Below are 15,429 nucleotides of genomic sequence, written 5' to 3'. Positions count from 1 at the left end.
TAGAGCAGAAGCATACATCAGAGTTAAATGTTACAGGAAATAAATGAGACGTTGTGCGTTGCTGCAAAACAAAAAATAGAACGGGGAAAAAAAAGGAAGTCTTCCATCTGTAGAAGATGTTAATCATGTTTTTGTTGTGATTGCTGCTATTTCATCCTCCGTATATGTTGCATGTTGTATTCGGCAACTACATTGCGTTCCTAGTCATCTTTACAGAGGGAGAGATAGTATAAACTTAACTTCCCCCCCCCCCCCAACGGAGGGCGGGTACGGGATAGGGAATGCAAAAGCTACAACAAAAAATGACAAATTGCAGAGGTAAAATATTACGAACTTAAAGGAGTCCAAACTTCATTGTTGCCGTATTTCCCTAACACACAGTGGGTAAGATTTGGCAAGTATGGTAACTGTACTTCATGGGTCTACGAGAGTTGCCTAGCCAATATGAAATTTCATCCGTGCGTAAAGCTCATTATAGGACGGGAACCGAGGGTGTTTTCAAGTTACATCCTAAACGAAATCGGCAACGTTGTATACAAAACTCAGGCCCATACACATAATTTTGAGTGCAAGGATACGGGGGGGGGGGGGGGAGTTGGGATGGTAAGTTATCGAATGTGTGTCCTGGGGAGGGGTGTTCTTAAGTCTGTGACCTATCTGTGATGAGTTCCAAAATATTTTTGTTTGCTAATAACAACCATGAAGTAGCTGGATATTTCTCTGACCTTGAAATGTCAATACTGCCCCAACCCTCTCCGTATGGGCTTGGCACCTATTTATTGACTTTCATTACTACTTTATTGTTTACTTTTTTACCCTTCCTTATTTTTGTCACTCAATCGTCGAGTCAAGGTTTTCTCCCTCTCAACAAGGTGGAGGGCCATTCTCCCACCCTCTGCCCCCTAAGCCCCGTTGTGATGGCCATGCGTGAAGCAAATTTTCATTTTTATAGACAAATGGCATTCCAGGCAATTCCAGTGATAAAGGTTCGTTGTTTCTTATTATGAATGTTTCTTATTGGACAAAAGTGGTTCAAATTAGAAAAGATATATTAGAACGCTATCCTCTTCAAAAGAGCTGCAAACATACAGGAAACAAAACAAAGCCAAATAAGGGAAAGAATAAAGCAAATAGGACAGAGCAGTATGCAATATGCTAGATTTTTTGTCTCATCATGTTTCTCACACTTTAAATATGTCATTCTTGTAGAGAAAAGTTTGTTCAAAGAAAGTTAATATAGTAAAAATCAAAACATGAAATTGGATGATAGTCATGCACAAACGCAATATTCTGAATCTATATCAGACTGGGCAAAGAGTGAACAATGATTATACATGGGATCAGGGAGGTAAGAGCAGGGGGGGGGGGCACTGTCTGTACATGCTATTTTTAAAATGGCATCCCATATCTTTTTATAGCACGTTTAACATTTAAATAGTATTGATAACATACCAACACATCATATATATTTAAGTGATATGGCCGGTGTGTATCGTTTTATAGCATATCGAGTGGTGGTTGTGGAATGAGAAAATGTCCCTCTGATGTTGTGTGCCCACCCTCACTTCCTACCCCCTGCATGGGGAAATTTAACTGGAATGATGACTCTCCCTTTGTAGCTCTGATGCAACTAAAGATAATCCATGCTTTCTAGAGCATCCTTCAAGCAGGGAGGTATTGCTTGATTAGAATGATATACTACTGTCACTCTTCTTCAAACAATATGTACTTGAAACTTCCTCTTTAGAGTTTGGTAAAGACCTCTATAAAACCATGCAGAAGTTTCCCTATTAGAATTCCCCCCTTGAACTCCTTTCCACAAACAGTAGGATTACCTATATAATGCTTTAATGTGCAACTTGATACCGTCAAAAGTTTAATCTTGATTGTAAATTACAAATAAAATAGCTGATTCTCATGTATCCAACAGGTTTTTCGTTAAGACTTACACAGAAATCCATAACAGCAAAAGTTACAACAGGAAGAAGAATATGGTCGGTTATATGTTTTACTATGAGAACTTATCTTGAACACAATTTCCAGAACCAAGAAACACGCCTTCAAAGAAAGAAAAAGGGGTCCCTCTCCCAGGTTTCAGGAAATATCACCCACCACACACACAAACACATTTAGCAATTTTCCACAACGGACCTAACAGAGAAATGGTACCAAAACTCAGTTGATACATTATCTCTCTTATCTTGTCGAAATTCCTGTCAAAACAGCCAAGTAGTAATAAGTTCACACTTTCTAAACAGAAAAGTTCCCTGTGGTTACAGTATCAAACTGTCCAACACCATTTTGAAAAACAACACACAATAGGTGGTGTCTAGCTGTGGAATGTGGTCTTAATTATTACTCATCATTTGTTTGAACAAATAAACAGTGTCTGCTGCAGTGAAACATGTCCAGCCAAAATCACTTTTTGGGGATGTAAATCAAATGAAGACAATTGTCAGGCTATATGGTGGAACCTTTGCAAGTAAATATAGGAACAAAAACTATGTACATATAAACTTGTTAATGGGGACTCAACCTGCAAAGATTTACAGTACACTTTCTCAGTTCTCACCTACCTTCGTGACCTTTCTGTATGCTTAATACCTATTTGGAAATAATTTTGCTCAAACACAGCATTCTGCCATGCACTACAAGTTATTTGCATGGTACAAATAACAGATATGATGCCATTCATATTGGAACTAACTACAGAAAATTATTCACTTTTTAAGACATGCTTACCTCATCATCACATCAGTAATGCAATAAGAAGTTGATGCTGCAGTCTTGTCAGGCACTGCCTTAGTCTCAGGCCACTTTGAATAGAAGTCAGACAGTGTTATGATGTACAGTCGCTTGGCAGCTGTCACTGGTAGAGGACCAATAAGATCTACACCAACCTGTTAAGAAAGAAGACAGCATTTAGGTGCTAATTTCAAAAACATTTACAAGTTGCAGGCTTTGCCTTGACTGTTGTTCTATTCCATTGCTTCATTCTGTACACAGATCTAGATAAAAAACAGTGGGATATCTGATCGAAACAGGGTGTTGGTGGATTTAGGCCAATTATTTTTACCTTGCAAACATGAAAATGTAACTTAAACCATACTGTACCATATATTTACAATCTCTTCAACCACTAAACCAGAAAAATGATACGCCACTTTTTGCAACTTACAATTATATGCCTATATTGATGGTTGCTCAGCAGTTAGGCCAGAGTGTGGCTATAAGGTGTGCTGTATAGGCCCTAAATATGCCAAATTTTCAATATGGACAAAATTCTTTAAGTATGTTTATTTCCCTGGAGGAAATTTACCTCACTGGGACATTCAATCATCTCGTGTCATCATTTAGAATGTCTGAGCACAATTAAAAGGGTTATTACCCCCAGGAAAGTACTTTTTGAAAACTTCTAGCAATTAAAGTGGCCAAAATTTAGGGCCAATACAGACTACCTTTAAGCTTGTAAATGTTGAATTTGTCCAGAAAGAGTGACATTAACTATACTAAACCTTCACTGCATACTGCGGACATCCTGTTTCCATAATCCAGTTACAGGAATGCTATGGAGACTTGTTCGTAGGTCTACAGGACAATGACGCTTTGACATCCTGTTGAACCAGGGAGTTCCACAACTCCCTGGTTGAAAAAAACTTGTTACATCAACGTTGATAGTTTTCCAATAGAATCTAGACAATAGACATAGTCTGTTGTCTGGATTATCTATGCAAAGATGAACACCTTCAAAGAGATAAGAAAATTCATGAGATATCATGTTTTTTTGCCCCCCCCCCCAAAAAAAAAACAAACAAAAAGAAAAAGAAAAAAAACACACAAATATATGGGCTGCAGGATTGGTAATTCTAGCTGAAGTGCCTTAAAATTGAATTACAACTCTATATCGGTGTTTGAAATGGAATATTCCCATTATTGTACATATTGCATGGCCACTATTTGGGTCTATAGATATTTAAGGAGTTTTCTTCTGCAATGAGGTTTGGCATGTAGAGAATATGCCACACCTAAAAAAGTACTATAAGGCCTTCAAGGGCGGCGGAAGCACTTTTAATCTGGGGGGGCACCGACATCAAAGGGCACTTTGCAGAAATTCGATTGGACTGATGCAGCCTTATATTTAGTACCCTTGATAACTCTTATTGTATTAACTTATTTGTGTATACACATCACTCCATCAACGTCCCGCCCCCGCCCCCCCCTTCAAGGAAAATATGCATACTAGCACTGCAATATCCAATGTGCAATTGGGAAACAAAAAACAAGTTTTCTTTTGAGACAAAATGAGGTGAAATCATGCTAGTTGCTAATGTAGGAATCTTCCGAATTAGAGTATATTTCTTGTTAATATCTTAACCAATTTTATTCCATTCGAAATAGCTTTGAGTTTGATCCACAGAAATTCATTAAAAGTAAGGGGCGTAGCCAGGATTTGCAAAATTGTATGCACAACTATCTGAGCGGAGCGCCACCGTCGGTTGGCGCGGAGCGTACAAGAACATTTTTGGTTTTACAAACCCCTCAGATGGCCGGAAACGGCCCTTCCCGAGTGTTCATTCTGGTTCCCTGGCCTCTTGCTAACTTGAGACACCTCAATTTTTATGTAGAAAAAGGGCACATTTTTAACCTGAGGAAAAGTGGGGGGGGGGGGCACGTGCCCCCTGTGCCCCCCCGGTTCCGCCGCCCTTGAAGGCCTTCAATATCTGTTCTTACCAACCAAAATTAATGAGCATGAATTTGTTATGTACAGTATTAGTGCCTCTTTCCTCTAGAAGTTGGCTAGGCTATATGCTATAGTCCAATAATTGCATTTTATAGTGTCCCATGCATGCAAACCAGACTAGCTCTGTAAGCTTTAGTGATCTGTTGTTATCTTTTATGATAGGCAGGGCGATAAGAGGTAGAAATTTATAATAATTTTCACAAAAATTTGTTAAGAAAATTGGGTAAACAAAACGAAAAGAAATAGGCCCTAATAACTTTGTTCATGCACTTACCACTTTGCTCAAGCATACAACTGATTATAATGTTGCATAAGCAATTGCTTGACTTTTGCGAATGAGTTTTTACAACTAACAAAACGTGGTAAAAGAATATCATGATTTGTGCACCAATCAGTCCTAGAGGCCTGGTTATAGTTTAACTGTGGAATGGCCGTTCGCCATTTAACAACCAATACCATATCGTGTATCCTATACTGTAAGTTACAGACATTACCTTATAGATGTCACTAGTCAGTATGAGCTGCCTCGATTTGGGCGAGTTGAGAAGCCCTAGATAGCAAAACTTTCCTTCAATTTCGGTACGCAAGAGTTCCATTTTCAGCCAGTCTGAAAGCCTGACTTTGTCTCCGTAAGATCCTTCTCTGTTTTATTCTTGTAAACCCACTTGGATAGCTCTCATCTCTTAGAATATCCGCAATTTGTCTCACGTTTTCCGCTAGCTTTTCCATATTTAGTTGTCGCACGACTTTACTGCTAAATATACGGAAGCCGAAATGCGACAGTTTGCTAATAATACGGATACTGCCAGAGTCCATTACTAATTACATTTTTGCTACTCGAACGTACATGCTAATGCGGACATAGTGTTCAGGGGGACACAAGTTACAACAAAATAAGCGACCAACAAATAATGTCCCCCCCTCGTTTCATCATAGCATAAACTGTCCTGGGAGACAGTCTGTACCAACTGGCCTTGTACAAAAGGTCTGGGAGACTAAATGTACTGGTAAATTCAGTATAAACTGTCCCAGTGGGACTGGGACAGTATATACTGAATATGGAATATTTGCGACAGTTTGTACTGCTACACCGGCAGCCCAGTGCACTTTGATCAAACGAACGAGGTACCAATATCTGAGTATTGGAACATTTGTGGAAAAACCCAGTATATCCAAAAGTGGATGTCTGCCGTGGTCGCTCTGCTGCATGTGGCCCCTGGGGCCGGTTAAAGGGGGCCCAAAAATGCATCTGATCAAACGAACGAGGTACCACTTGAAACCAATGTCAACTTAATGCATGAATGCCACAAAGTACTGAATGGCCCATGCCAGACAAATTTTCTGCTGCAAAGGGCCCGCCAGACGCCCAAGAAGGGCCCCTAAAAAATGCATCTGATCAAACAAACGAGGTACCACTTGAAACCAATGTCAACTTAATGCATGAATGCCACAAAGTACTGAATGGCCCATGCCAGACAAATTTTCTGCTGCTAAGGGCCCGCCAGACGCCCCCAAATATGGCCCAAATGCCCGTTAGCGTAGCATTGACCCAGATTAAATATGCAAGGTACCACTCAAAACCGATTTGGAATGCTCGGGTTGATCTTACAGACTATGGAAATCATCATGCCAGACAAATTTTCTGCTACAAAGGGCCCGCCAGACGCCCCAAAAGGGCCCATAAAAATGCATTTGATCAAACGAACGAGGTACCACTTGAAACCAATGTCACCTTAATGCATGAATGCCACAAAGTACTGAATGGCCCATGCCAGACAAATTTTCTGCTGCTAAGGGCCCGCCAGACGCCCCCAAATATGGCCCAAATGCCCGTTAGCGTAGCATTGACCCAGATTAAATATGCAAGGTACCACTCAAAATCGGTTTGGAATGTTCGGGTTGATCTTACAGACTATGGAAATCATCATGCCAGACAAATTTTCTGCTACAAAGGGCCCGCCAGACGCCCCAAAAGGGCCCATAAAAAGGCATTTGATCAAACGAACGAGGTACCACTTGAAACCAATGTCACCTTAATGCATGAATGCCACAAAGTACTGAATGGCCTATGCCAGACAAATTTTCTACTGCTAAGGGCCTGCCAGACACCCCCAAATATGGCCCAAATGCCCGTTATCGTAGCATTGACCCAGATTAAATATGCAAGGTACCACTCAAAACCGGTTTGGAACCACACAAAAACAATATTAAATGCAAAGGTACTTTCCACAGAGTAAAGAACTGCCAATGCAAGACAAATTTTCTTCTGCATAGGTCCCACCAGATAGAAAGAATAGGTGGCCCAATGTGGCCCTATATATGGGTCTAAAGAATTGGAAATATGTGCCTTGTAACATGACATTTCAAACTCATGACTATATTGTTTCCAGCATAAATTGGAGTTACTGTACACAAGACCACTGTTTATCTTATTTAGCTATTCGCTGCTCTAAGGAAAATAAAGACAACACTTTCACCTAAGCCTCTAAATATTTTGGGATTTGCTGGCCTGGGCAAAAATTACAGTTCCCCACATTATAATTCTAACACTCTGAGGAAGAGTCTTGCCTGGCTTGGATCCACAGAACTACGGTTGGAAGAGCAAGAATGGGTGCTACAGCACTGACTGGTTTGAGGGACCGGCTCTCCCAGATCATCTATTCCAAGAGGGGGAACTGAGCGAAGATTTTCAAAGTAGCCGACCAGACGTAGCTTCCGAGTTTGATGCCGATGATTCAAGTACTGAACCATCTTGGAGTGATGACTCCGACAATGAAACATAGATTTGAGCTTCCATTGTCTTTTTAGAATCAAGTTCATGGAAATACTTAAGTTTCATAAACTTACTAATGATTCTTTTGAGATCTGTCTGAATGGCAAATGCAGTGTCTTTTTACAATGCACACACTCCAGTGTTTAATCACTGTCAAGAGACATGAATTCTCAGTTCTTATACTTCGAACCTAACATGTGTCATGTTCAGAGTAATCACATAGTGATCTTTTGTTACTATCTTTGCCAATTATGATTTTAGTACATTTTAAACTAGCAAGATGACTTTCTTGAAAGGTAAAAGATTCCTTCATAGATGAAAACAAAAACCCTCATCTAGCATTCATATTTCTGAAAAATGGATGCCACATCTATTTGTTGGACTTGTTACAAGCTATTCGAATTGAATTAGTGTAATGATGGAAGTTCTAAAAGACCAAGATGGAGTAATATAGGCCAATTACTCATTTTATATTTTGTATCAAGGAATGGAGTCATACGTGGTGATATCAGTATTTGTTTGTTCAATCTTAGCATTTTAAGTCCTTTAAAGAGTGCACCTAGCATAAAGGTACATACATTTCTATGCTTCAATTATGTATCTTTTAAAAACCATATTGGACAGTTTCAACCCAAACCTTTATCGTTAAGTACACGTTATAAAGCATTTTCACCATTGTTTGATAATTGTTTCTTTGTCTGAGCTTAAGAAACAAAACAATCTCTTTTGTTCGACTACATGTATGTCTTAAGATGACACTTAAGCGTTCTTTCTCAAGATTTTAAACTTTGTAGATTTACAATGCTAACGTAAACACAGTGTTTTAAGATACAAAATGATTTTGGGTTTCTTATTTACAATACATAAACTGATTTTAATCTGCTCCAGTGTTTCCAGCGAAACAAAGTAACTGCCAAGTTAAACACTGCTCACGATACTGACAAAGTACTGACTGGATAAAAGGAAAAAGAATGGATAAAAGGAAAAAGAATGGATTTGAGAATGCATTATAACTGTCAGGATCTCCCTCAAAGACTGAGTTCGCGTCATTTTTGTTTTGCTCAATGAAATGTTCAGTAATTGATACACCTACCAGGCGCGTATCCAGGATTTTCTAACCCGGGGGCGCGAATTACTATCTAAGCGGAGCGCCACCATCAGTTGGCGCGCAGCGTAGAAGAAAATTTCGGGTTTTGATACCACCCAGATCACCGGAAATGGCACTTCTCGGCCTTGAAAATGACCAACCAGATGTAAACTTTTTGCCTGAGAACCAAATATTTCCCAATAGTTTTTATTTCATCCATAACCTTTTTGAAGATTGTCACCAGTCACAAATCATGTTCGACCTCATCGCATGACCTGTGGATTGAGAATTTGAAAATTCACATTTCTCGTGAATAAAAATCACTTCAAAACTTACCCATAATGTTGCACAAAATTCAATCTATGGACAACCAATAGGGAAAAACCTCCTTCAAGCCCTAATAGACAGGTACAAATTGCACGAGTAGAGGAAAGTTTGATGAAGAATGTTGGTGAGGAAATTTTCGAAAATTCAGACACAGTTAATTTATTGGTGTAGAAATATTGCAACCTCTTATTATGGCTATTATAAAACTTCGTTGAAGGAAATGAAAAATAGCAGATATTTCCGATATCAGGTATATCGAAACCGAACACTACACACATAGGCGTAGGTCCCGTAGGAGGCGGGGCTGCAGTCCCCACCCCCCGCCCCGCAACCAATTTTTTCCCATTTTTTTTCGGGCACCTACTGAGAGAAAAATAAAAAACAATGAAATGCTTAAAAATTATCTCCTTGGTAATAAAAATAAAGTTCTAAGATTGGCCGACATTACTACTGTAAAAGAGAGTTTGACATAAATGGATCTGTATGCTTTTTCTCCATCTACATAAGACATTTGGTTGTTTACATTAGCATCCGGCGGTATACTGTGCTACTTTCACGGACCGAAAGGTACACGATGCCATGCAATGTAATGACCGATACTTGCTTATATGATATTGGCATAGATATATTGAACGCGCGCAAAGCGCGCGAAAAATTTGGCTTTTTTCGGGCAAGTCGTTACAGCCCCAAATCCAATTGGGCTACGCCTTCGACTACACACATAGACAGTTTTTGAGGCTGTTCATCGTGGAACAGGCATTTCATTGCTCACTGATATGATGTTATATCTGCTCTTTGCTTTACAAATTCGAACAGGCGTGTAGCGAGTAATTGCCAAGGGAGAGGCGAAGCCTGTATGCAAACTATCTAAGCGAAGCGCCACCATGAGTTGGCGCGAAGCGTACAAGAACAATTTTGGCCGAAATTGCCTCCCAGATCGCTGGAAATGACACTTCCCAGGCCTTGTAAGTTGCACCTAAGCATTGTCTATTTTGAAATTACTAGCGATGTCATAAAGAAAATTTGCTCGGGGGGGGGGGGGGCGGTCGCCCCCTTCCCGAAATGCGTCATGTTCCCGACGACCCCGTCGAGTTCAAGACCAGCCACAGTTGGTTCCATATAGCACAATTGTACAATTGTTTAAGGCGTCCATACACACACACGCGTTATGATAGATCATATATAGTATTTATATAGATACATTAGTGAGAGAGGGAAAAAAACGTCAAAAATGGAGTTGTTGGTGTAAGGGGTAGGGTGAGGCGCACACCCCCTCCGTAATCCTTGATCTGTCACTGGCTACCCTGTGTATATAATAGGGATCAGCGCTTTAACTATGACTGTTCCTCTTTCTCTTCCCGAAGTCTTGGCTATTTTCTACTCTCTCCTTTTCTCCTTTTTCTCTCTTTTTCTTTTTCTTTTCCCTTCCTTTCTCTCCTCCTTTTCTTTTTTCCCCCTCCTTTTCCCTTTTTTCTTCTCTTTTTTTCTCTCCTCTTTTTCTTACCCGGGGGGCGCGCGCCCCAACGCCCCCCCCCTGGATACGCAACTGCCTACTAGTATACTAATCTCATTATTCCATTGGCTATGTAGCGGGAAGGAATTTGAATAATTCAGGATGTTCTTGATTGTTATAGATTGGTTTCTTGTGGTATCTTAACTATAAACTGCATAATTTTTTTTACATGTGGTGGGCACTTTGCAGAAGAAAATTTGTATTGTATTGGCATTTCTGTACTCTGTGGAATGCTACAAATGTCATGTCACAAGGCACATATAGTCTGCATCGATATACAATTCATTAGGCCCATATAGGGCCGCATTGGGCCTTTCTAAGTGCTACCATTTTACATGTATAGGCATCACCAGGATTCCAAAAAAATTGACACCCCCTCCCCTTATACCCCTCCCCCAGGACGGCGATTCGTGGCATGGACCAGCATTTGCCTTCTCAAGAGTTGGGAGCTATGCAACAGCAATTTTGACCGGTCTGTTAGGGGTTGATGGAGGTTTTTCTATATTGGATGTCCATAGATGAAATTTTGTGCGACATTATGCATGGGTATGTTTTGAAGTGAGTTTATTCACGAGAATGTGAATTTTCAAATTCTGAACAAATAATGGGCTTAAAACCTTGAAAAGTGGGGCTGACGGATATTGTGGGCCGCGACGTAGAATCACCTACAAAAGCATCCACAGGTCATGCGATGAGGTCGAACATGATTTGTGACTGGTGACAATCTTCAAAAAGGTTATGGATGAAATAAAAACTATTGGGAAATATTTGGTTCTCAGGCAAAAAGTTTACATCTGGTTGGTCATTTTCAAGGCCGAGAAGTGCCATTTCCGGTGATCTGGGTGGTATCAAAACCCGAAATTTTCTTCTACGCTGCGCGCCAACTGATGGTGGCGCTCCGCTTAGATAGTAATTCGCGCCCCCGGGTTAGAAAATCCTGGATACGCGCCTGGTTATAGCAACTCGATAGTTCACATATGATCCGAAACAAGAGAGCAATCCATGAAGTTGCAGATCTCATCTCCTCCATCATGGAAGTGATTGATTTCAATTGACCTTTTTCCTCGTAACACCAAATCTGCATTATTTTTAAATTTGTCTTATAACTCTACATATCGTGAAGTGTAATGCTTTTTCCTATATATTAACAAAACATTTTTTTTTATCTCTGACCTTAGACATATGACGTTATCAATCACTTAGGCACGACTGACGTGATTGGACTAACAGTGTAGGAGGAGTTCGCGACACACTTTTTTCGCACAATGTAGGTCAATTTGACATTTGACCTCAATTGACCTTTGAAGCCGACCCTAAACTCCTAAAGCTGTCCTATGTGAAACTTCCTCACATCATTCTCTACTTTTTTTCGACATGTTCACAAGCAGAAAATGGATAAACACCAATATTTAGGACTGTTGACGTTTGCCCTCTGACCTTTGACCTATTTCAGCGCCGTGACAGGCTCAGAATAAGTTGGTTACGCAGCTAGCCTCTGACACTTCAAATGTACAGAGACTATATGAAACTTTAAGTTTCAATGTCCAGCCATGTAGGTATCGATCACACAGCCAGTAATGTCAATATTGTAACGCGCACGCTCACAATAACAGTGAACAGGAAGCTCATTGGTGTTCCGTTTTAGCAATAATGCATGCATTCAATTCAAACGGCATACTGCCCTCTCAAAACGGTTAGTTTCAGAGCTAACGATCAACTTCCAGTCATGAGTAACCAGGGGCGTATCCAGGATTTTCCAATAGGGGGGGGGGGGGCGTCAGGCATGAATGATCGCCGTCCTGGGGGATGGGTCTAAGGGGAGGGGTGGACAATTTTTGCTTTCGAAGAAGGGCTGAAATGCAAAATGGTGCCATATGCATGGGCGGCGATCCGTACTTCCGAGTGGGGGGGGGGGGGGTGGGGGATATGACCTTGTTGACTATCTAAGCGTAGCGCCATCATGAGTTGGCGCGAGCGTACAAGAAAATTTGGGGATTAACAAACCCTCTAGATGGCCGGAAACGGCACTTCCCGAGGTTTCCAAGCGGCATATACCCAACTTTAAAATAGGGATGTCATGTCCTAAATATCTCATAATCAGGATCCAAAATACTTTTTTTTTTTAATTTCGGGTCTTATTTTGGGAAAATTGCCCCTGTCAATCTTGTTTCAGGCGCAACGTTAGAATGTTCGAGAGCTCTTTTATATTATTCGATGAAGAAAATGGCCTCATGCTGGCTATTATAGGCCTATACACATGCAATACACAATTACACATAGTTATATTCCTAGGTACCGATTGCTAGGGCATCCAGGTGAAACGTGTATTAAGCATTACCCTGATAACATGAGATTCTCAGCTGTTCGAGGGAACATGTACGTGTGTAGGCCTACTATAGGGCCTATATGAATACTATGAGGGTGCATATATGTACTATATCAATACCGTGGGCGCAATAATACATTTTGTTGTTATAGGGCCAATGAAGCCTACAGTCAACTATTCTTGCTTTATAAAGACTTTATAATGCTTTATTTGAAAAGATCGCTTTGAAATCGCTTTGAAAAGATCGCTTTGAAATCGCTTTGAAATCGCTGAAATCGCTTTGAAAAGATCGCTAAATAAAGAAATGAAGCTAAAAAAGAGCCGTACATTAACGATGATGCATAAATGTAGGAATGAAAATATTCTTATCCCTGGCATTTGGTGGGGGGATATGGTGTATTACATCCCCTCCACCCATTTTCATGGGGGGATATATCCCCCCTTCCCCCTTCCCCCCCAGGATCGCCGTGCATGGCCATATGTGATCCATTTTTCGACCTTAATAATAAGCAACATTTCCAGTAAATATGGACACAAAATGCACAATTTAGTATGGCTGGCATGTCACTTAGTGTTTATAGTGATAATACAAACACAATTACCATCTATGTTTCTAAAACTATTATGCCGCCGAACTTCGCCAGAACCTTTTTTGGCAAACAAAAAATAAAGCATACGGGAGGGGGGGGGGGGGTGAGCGATCACCGACATCTCACATAAAGGTCGTCATCAATTTTTTTTTTTTTTTTGCTAATCTTTTTTTTTTTTGGTGACGGCCAATAGGGGGGGCGCGCCTGTTGCGCCCCCCTGGATACGCCCCTGAGTAACGATATGTTGCCTTCGGTCAATATTGACTAAACTGCTCCAATGAGACTTGCTTTGACGAGCTATAAAGCATTCCATATGCGTATTAACAGGAGGAAGAAATTACCAGTTTGGAAAGTAGGGGCAGCCTTAGAGTTTCCACTCTTACCCTTCGCATTGCTATACACAATATGCCAAAGGTGGGTGAGGGGGAAAATTCGATTAAGGTAGGAGCCTGAACTTTTGTGGTAGGGCCAGAGGCGAATGAAGGATTTGTAAAGGAGGGCGACTGAACTGGGGTCATTGAAGTCGACTCTTATGAATGGGGATCCTCGCTCAGATTTTTTCTAAACGTCAAAAGGTGCCTTCTGAGGCATATTTAGATTATAGTCTATGTCATGTAGCTCTTATCACAAGATAGTACTAATAAATAATACTACACTTCAACCCCCCCCCTCCCCACACTGATTTAGATAGTGATAGAATCTGGGGTCCTCAAGAGAAAATAGAAATCAAATTTTACATTCTGAGGCAAATTTAGACTATAATTTAGGTCTTTATAAGAAGCTGATCTAAACGGAAGGTTTTGCTAATAAATACTTTGAGGTTGGAAGAAACCGTAGTAAATAGTCCAATTCTTCTCCTCTGAATGCAAAAATCCACCGACGGAACCAATCTCCATTTCGACAGGAAATACATCCCACGGTGTTTTTTTTTTTTTTTTTAAATTTTAATTTTAATTTTAATTTTAATTATTTTATTCAAATCTCATTTTTAGTACAAACAAAAACGACAATCAACATGTATCATCTGCTTTGTAAACACAAAAATAATTCAAACGGTGTTGTTGACCATTTAGCTCGCATTTTGAATTAATAAACTCGTTTTGAACAGAGTAACTGTGGTCACGTGTTAGTTAGATTCATACAGGCTTACCACAAACGGGAACTCCTTGAAGTATGGGGAATATTACAATTCTCAATACACCATGAATATCACATACTCTTACAAAAGCGTTACGAAACTTTAACAATTAACTTTGTTAACTCGCATGCTCATGGGAACCCCTGAAATTATAATTGTTCTGAGGAAAGGTCCAAATTCCGCCGGCTTAATATGTAGCCTACCCCTCCCCGTTTGTGAAATAGGGCACCCGTTACCTGCTCTATTTGGGAGCACAGTATAGGGATCTAACGATGACCATTCTAACGATGACCATTCCTTTGTTAATTCCTAACTTTCGGGAAGTGGGACACTTAAGACATATCCTCGCCTATCCCTCCTTCTCTCCCCCCCCCCTCGTCCATATCTCCCTTAGTAACGATCTCCACCCCTCCCCCTCATAAACCCTTCTTCCCCGCCGCTCCGCAATTGCCGCATGCCTGACGGTTAGGGGGGAAATGTGGAAGGGGGTATTTGCATTCTCATTTTCATAATATGAAACATTTAGAGAGCAAAAAGGTGACCGACATCTTCCCTGGGTACCGACCTGGCTCTCGGGAATACACGCGGAGGAGGATGAGGACACCCATGGTGGATTATCCCAGGGTGACCGGAAGTCCATGACTGAGGTAGGGGTCAAAACATGTCCGTGTGTGTGTCATCGTGTGTCATTGTGTGTGTCTGGCCAATTTTGTGTCGAACACTCCTCCTAAATGGCCGATTCTTCAAACTTAATTGGTTTCATGCAGACCCCGGAACCAAACGTAACAGGTCAAATGTCAAATTTAGTCAAAATCGATTACATGTTAGGAATTATATTTTTTCTGTCTTTCTGTGATTGAGCAAAAGATAGTTATAAACAAAGTCAATTCTTTGGTCTCCCGTGCACCGCAGTTTGCCCGCTTGGTTGATTTTC

At 40.6% G+C, this 15,429-nt stretch overlaps 1 long non-coding RNA gene across 1 annotated transcript; it reads right to left on the bottom strand.

The window, feature by feature from the left end:
- Positions 1 to 1,145: 1,145 nt before the first annotated feature.
- On the bottom strand, positions 1,146 to 5,830 carry LOC139976328 (uncharacterized). Its single transcript, XR_011796088.1, has 3 exons — positions 5,236 to 5,830; positions 3,516 to 3,744; positions 1,146 to 2,900 (listed from the first exon to the last, which is right to left on the bottom strand). It is a non-coding gene; the product is annotated as an uncharacterized lncRNA (long non-coding RNA).
- Positions 5,831 to 15,429: the final 9,599 nt, after the last annotated feature.

The sequence above is a fragment of the Apostichopus japonicus genome, chromosome 11, assembly GCF_037975245.1.
Source record: "Apostichopus japonicus isolate 1M-3 chromosome 11, ASM3797524v1, whole genome shotgun sequence".
NCBI lineage: Eukaryota > Metazoa > Echinodermata > Holothuroidea > Aspidochirotida > Stichopodidae > Apostichopus > Apostichopus japonicus.
This window is presented reverse-complemented; position numbering and strand designations above follow the sequence as displayed.